Here is a 6,555-nt window from a genome sequence, read left to right on the forward strand (position 1 = left end):
TGGTTGCCATTTCCTAAGGCAGCAGAGGTCATGATGAAAGAACCATTTTCATGGATCCAGCTCATAGCACTGTTTGCTTGTGACAATTCACAGCTGTTGCTCTGCTCTCAGTTCTGTGTCTCAGCAGAGCCAACCTGAGAGTGGTGCTGGCTGAGGCTTTCACAGAGTGCATAACTCCCCTGGGGAAGGAGGGAGGTCAAGTAAAATCATGGGGACTTGGTCCATCTGTGCTCAATGCAGTGTGCCAAGTGGAAAAATCTCCAAACCACTCGTTTCCTGAAGCCAACAGAAGTCTCAAGTACGGTGAGAATCATTCTGTGCAGGTAGGTTTTTATTTTTAAGCAATTGCTGTTCACCACTATCAGAGCATGAAGCAAGCTGGATTTATGGTCTGACTGAGAAACTTGTGTGCTCTTAAAATTCCTGGGTTTAGTCAGGACAGTATTTTTTTTTAGCTTTTGAATTATTTCAGAACTGAGAGGAAGTATGAAACAGCTTCTCCCTTCATCTGACAGGAGGTGAATATGCAGTGCTGATGGGGAAAGCATTTTTGTGTTGTCAGTGATGTTCTGTGAAGGCATCCAAGTTCCTGCACTTCCAGTTGTCAGGCTGTTACATCAGGAGGAAGCTCATCCCCAGGGAAGCTTGTGGCAGGTCTGGATGGACAGATGAGCATCAGAACATGCAAGGAAAACGTGTGGCTTTGTTCAAACCTATGTCAAGTGAATTCCAGAGGAGAGAGACCTTTGGAAAGCTCCTCTTGTTTGAGATTTTTGGGAATATAGTGGGTGATAGAGTATTGGATAGCAGGGAGACCAGGGGGCATTGGGTGCCTTCCTTATTTAGGGGAAGGGCAAGGATGCATGGTGGACCTCTGGGTGGGAGAAGGTTTAAGGGATGATGGCAACCTGCAGCCCCCAAAGGGCAGTGGTGACACTTTCCTGAGTGCCCAGGAGGGTTGGGAGGCTGTTGGCTGCAGCAGAGGCTGATTTCCCTCTCTCCAAACAATCACCCTGTTTCTGCAGCTCTCCCTGGAGTGTGCTCCCTGCTCCTAAATGGCTCCTTATGCCAAGTGCAAAAAATGTCCTGTACGAGCTTGGGAGGCTGGGCACTCTGCCTTGTCTGAGCTTGCTTGGTAGCAAGTTCCAGTCTGTGCAAGCAGTTTTCGGGTAGTCTTATCTTTCCACTAAATATTTTGATGCGGAGGTTTTGTTCTTCAGGGTGTTTTCATTCCCTTCAAAGGAGAATACTAATGGGTAAAACTGTCCTGCCTTACTGACAATTGTTTCTGCCCCTGAAGAGCAGCCCCAGATGAGGAGCAGTCCGGTTGATCTGATCTTCCTGGTCTGCTTTGAGGGCTCTACAGGGCTTCCCCACAATATTTTAGAAATAACTCAGTCCCTGCTAGAGTGTCCAGAAGTCCCCTGTGGTACGCAGAAGTCTCTGTCACCCCCTCACCTTGAGCACCTGCTGCCTTTCAGCATTTTGTCTGCTACACTCACTAAATCCATCTGATCTAGAAGCCATCAACTGATAAAATCTCAGTGCTCCAAAGGCAAAATGCCTTGAGAGGGTCCCAAAGTGCTTTCTTGAGCACATCCACAATGACATGTAACCTTTAAACACAGTTTTGTGTTCCTTGTGCATTAGCACATTTCTCCTGGCTGACATTGCTTCTCAGCTCTGGGAAATATATTTCATATCCTCATCCTCAGCTCAGTTTATTTTTCCCATTCTACAACTTGGTTAAAATATACCCCACTCCTCCTCTCACCCCAGATTCCTGCCACATACCTGGCATTCTTTCCTCCTTAATGAGATGAAGGAGTGGGGGATTTCACCCTCCTGGAATTTTAGAGGAATACTAAGTGGATTTCTCATGAAAAGCCCCATTTAGGACACAGTCTCCCTGGAAGACAGTCCATGACAGCAAGCCTTGCTTTTGCTGGTAGTGGTGAGCAGAGTTTTTACTTCCCTATTCAATAACTACTTTCTGCTTTGTTTTTACGAGTATTGTCATTGATGGAGACCCTGTTGGAGCAAGTTCCCCGTGGGTGAAGCAGAAATTTGCATCCTTGCAAAGGTAGATGGGAGACGAGCAGAACTCAGGCTGCAATGTGGCCAAACTCTCCACATACACACCATAAAGGTGGTTAAGTCAAAATAGTTTCATCCAGACTCAGTCATTAACTTCCCTTAATAAACATACAGGTTTGTTGGATCAAAGGTTCCTCCAGCCTGGTCCTGGAAGTGACCGCCAGGAGGTGTTTGGGGGGAAGTACAGGAATAGGAGCAGTGTGATCTGTGTCAAAACAGGGAGGGGATGGAAAATCATCCCAGCGGGTCACTGCTACACAGTGCTCCTGGAGTCCTTACCTGGGTCCATCCCACAGCCCTGTCCTCTCACACCTGTTGACAGGACAGGTGAAAGTATCCAAATTGCAGAGCTCAGCACAGATTATGAGATTGGAGCAGCAACAGCACGTGGGACTGAGCATCACGGTGGAGTGCTGGGCTGGTGTTGTATTTGTGGGGTGCCCTGATGAAGGGAGGAATGATGAATCTGACTCCATGTTCTCAGAAGGCTAATTTATTCCTTTATGATACTATATTATATTAAAGAATACTAAACTAAACTATACTAAAGAAGGCAGAAAGGATACTTACTGAATGCTAAAAAGACACAAATGAAAACTCGTGACTCTCTCCAGAGCCCTGACACAGCTTGGCCCTGATTGGCCAAAGAGTGAAAACAACTCCCAGCAGAATGCAATGAAACAATCACCTGTGGGTAACAATCCCCAAACACATTGCACATGAGCACAGCACAGGAGAAGCAAATGAGATGAGAATTGTTTTCCTTTTTCTCTGAGGCTTCTCAGCTTCCTGCAAGAAAAATCCTGGGCGAAGGGATTTTTCCAGAATGTGAATGCCACAGGCTGGGGATGCTGCCGAGCCTGCAGCCCCAAACTATGCCAGCCCCAAGCTGAGCCAGCCCCAAGCTGTGCCCAGCAGTGCAGGGCTGGCAGGGGCTCTGCTCCTGCCCTGCCAGAGGAACACGGACAGCAGCAGGAGGAGCTCCAGGCTCCTTTCATCCAGCTCTGCTGTGGCAGACAGCCACGGGCTGTCCTGGCCGCCCTGGAAACAATGGAGAGGAAGGCTTTGATTCCAGCAGTGATGGACACCCTCCTGCTCCAGGGTGGTGCCGATGGAAGGAACTGGGGGCTCGGTTATTTGCTTTTATCCTTTGTTAACCGCTGCTAACTTCTTGTTGTGGGAACTGCTGTGACTCCTCTGGAGGTTTTATTTATGCTTTGTGCCTGACATGGCTCGCAGGAGGCCTTTGATATTCAGCCCCGGGAGTGTCCCCTGGCCTGGGAACGGGAAGAGCTGAGCCGGGCTCATCCAGCCCGGGCCAGGGGCTGCTGTCCCGCTGCCCTGGCACTGCACATCGCCCGGGGGCACAGGGCACTCACCCACTGTGGGCTGTCCCCAGCCTGGAGGGCTGGATTACTCTTAGTTTTTCAGAGAAAATAGAATAAAATATTTATTCTATAAAAATATTTATTTAATATAAAAATATTTATTCTATAAAGACATTTATTCTATTATCTATTATTCAATTAATCAATATATATTAATAGAATAAACATTTTATTCTATTATCAGTCTCAATGAAAGGTAAGACATAAGAGATGTAAAACTTAATGCTATTCTATCAGAAGTGAACCTATTTCTTGGTCATAATACCTTATAAATGTTTTTTAGCCTATTTGCTTTTTCTACACAATGTAGCAAAACTGTGTAAACTTTCAGGTTTTAAGAATTCTTTACAAATCTCTTTCCCCACGCTGATTTGTGCCTGGCTTGCCCTCCTGTGCCACAGCAGTGTCCCTTGCCAGCAGCAAAGGTGGCCGAGAGCAGCTGGTGGTGCTGCAGCGCCGGCAGGGGGAGAAGATGCCACTGGGCACTGCTGGGACTTGGGAGTTTTTCTAGGGAGAGAAGAACTAGGAGGATACAGAGCTTTTTGCACTGGCGTCGTGCTTCAGGTTCGTGCCTGGGAGAGGCGGGGATACCCAGCGTGTGATCCAGGAGATCCTCAGGCCTCCTTCCACAGGGGCTGCACTGAATCCGGGCTGCCAGGGATGATTCCCCAGCTCCCCAGGGCTTGGCTTGCCCCTGTGCTGTAAAACTGCCACATCCACGCCTTTTACCACAGCTCCTGTTCACAGCAGGCTGTTTGTGCCCCTTCTGCCCAGATCCATTTGTCTGGGTACTGGGTGAAAACAGCTTTGATAATGATGCAAAAATGGAGGGAATAACTCATATTTGTACTCCCCCTGAGCCCAGTCTCTTGGATACATGATAGGAATATTAGTTAATACTGTTTTTCACCACACAACATATTCCCCAGGCAGCAGAGATGACTATTCCCAGGAACCATAAACCCCTTGAGTGTGTTTACCCAACTCAAAATGCACTTTATAACATTATATCACCTTCAACCCACTCTGCAATCTTACATGCTGGGATTTGAAATAGGTACAAGCAGTGGTTGTGCTCTGGGTCTTACAGAGAGCTTGGAAATGTGTATTTAATTATGAATTTAGGAGCTGTGGATGAGAGTTTTACAAGCAGTGTCACTTCAGTCACAGGAGCCAGCAGCCACCAACAATTGATTTTATCAGGTATCAAAGTGCACCCTTACACTCTGGGAAGCAGGGCTGAGAGAGGGGTTTTATCTCAAGCTCTGGTCTTTATGGGAAGGGGTTAAGTAGGTGGTCACCGTTTCAGGAGAACTTTAACTTTCAAGTGCTCTCCAGCACCCCTCTGCAGGGGCTGGCAGCAGGGACTGAGCTGCAGAGCCACGTGGGAAGGGGAGCTGCTTCACATGGGAATGTCCCTGCTCTGCAAGAAGTAGATATTAAGAAAACAACAAAAAAAATCACCCCTCCAAACACCACTGTTGTGATTTTGGGCCCAAAATAGCAATTTGGTGTTTCCCATAGAAGGAACCCTCCGTGGCTCGTTCTGAGCAGCCCTGCTGACCATTTCCTATTGTTCTTCCTTGTAGGCGGCTGTTTGAGCAGCTCCAGCTCCTGAATTGAAGGAAGTGTTTTCCTGAAATGCAGACAGAAGTACTCCTGGGTTTTCTGGCTCAGGAAATCAGTCTTCAAATCTGAGGCTGACTTTGGAGCCACAGACACCAGCAGTCCCCACCAGGCTGGTAGGAGCCCAGTGAGTCCAGCCCTGCCAGAAGTGACAAATTCCAGTTCTCCTGCTTTGCAGACTTCTTGTCCTGGACATATTTTTCTTTCATGGGCTTTGTCAGAAGATGCCCAACCAGGCTGCCCCTTCCTAGCAAAAGAAGGCACTATGGCTTAAATCTACGCAAAAAAACCCCTGGTATTTTATATTATTATAAATATATATATATTATTTCAGATCTTCCTGGAAATTAAAGCAAAAGTATGTTTATTTTTGAAGTGTTTTGCACCTTCATGTTTCTGCTTGAAAATAAAAAGGTTGTACCTCTCTCAGTGTGGCATCAGTTTCTTCTGAGATGTATAATTCAAATATTTTGAAGTTAAGTGCAAGCCTTTAATGGCACAATTTTTTAGTACCACTGCCACGACTGTTTAGACATAAAAGCCATTTGATTACAGCTTTATGTTAAATGAGGAACCATAATTAATATGATCATGTTTAATTCCTGCCTTACTGAACAGAACGATGGAATAATTTCTCTAGAGAAAAGAGAGTTTCCTCAAATGAGTAAATGGCAAGATTTTAAAAATAATTTAGCTATTGGAAAGAGAAGCTTAAGGCATTAGATAGGATGGATGCAGGATGTAAAATGCAGAATGCCCTGCTTGAGCTGGGGAGAGAGAATCCCATTTCATGCCCACACCATCCTCCCTCCCTGGTGGTGTGGTTTGATTCCAGCCAACATCTCAGCCCCATGGAGCCACTTGCTCACTGCCCCAGTGTGAGGGGTGAGAGAAAAGTGAGAAAACTCATGGACTGAGATAAAGGCAGTTTAATATGGGAAGCAAAAGTCACTCATACAAGCAAAACCAAACAAGGAATTCATTCCCCACTCCTCATGGGCAGCAGGTGTTCAGCCCTTAGCAGAGCAGAGCTCCATCAGGAGTGGCTGGGGAAGACAAACACTCCAAATGCTCCCCTTTCCCTCTTCTCCCCCCAGCTCTGAGTGCTGAGCATGAGGCCCCACGGGCTGTGAGTCCCTGGAGTCAGCTGGGATCAGCTGTCCCACCTGTGTCCCCACCCACATCTGCAGCACCCCGGGCTCCTGGCTGCTGGAATAGAACAGTCCTCGGCGTGGTGCAAGCCCTGCTCAGCAGGAACTGAAACACCCCTGTGTTATCAGCACAAGCACTGTGTTCAGCACAAGCCCAAAACAGGCCCATGGCAGCTACTGGGGAGAAAATTCCCTCTATCCCAGCCCAAACAAGTACACCCAGGTGCAGGTGGAGCTGTGGGATTTTCCAGAGTTGTCCCTTTTCCTCTCAGCACCGTTCTATGGAAAACAGA

Source organism: Motacilla alba, chromosome 20 (assembly GCF_015832195.1).
Source record: "Motacilla alba alba isolate MOTALB_02 chromosome 20, Motacilla_alba_V1.0_pri, whole genome shotgun sequence".
In the NCBI taxonomy this organism is placed as follows: domain Eukaryota; kingdom Metazoa; phylum Chordata; class Aves; order Passeriformes; family Motacillidae; genus Motacilla; species Motacilla alba.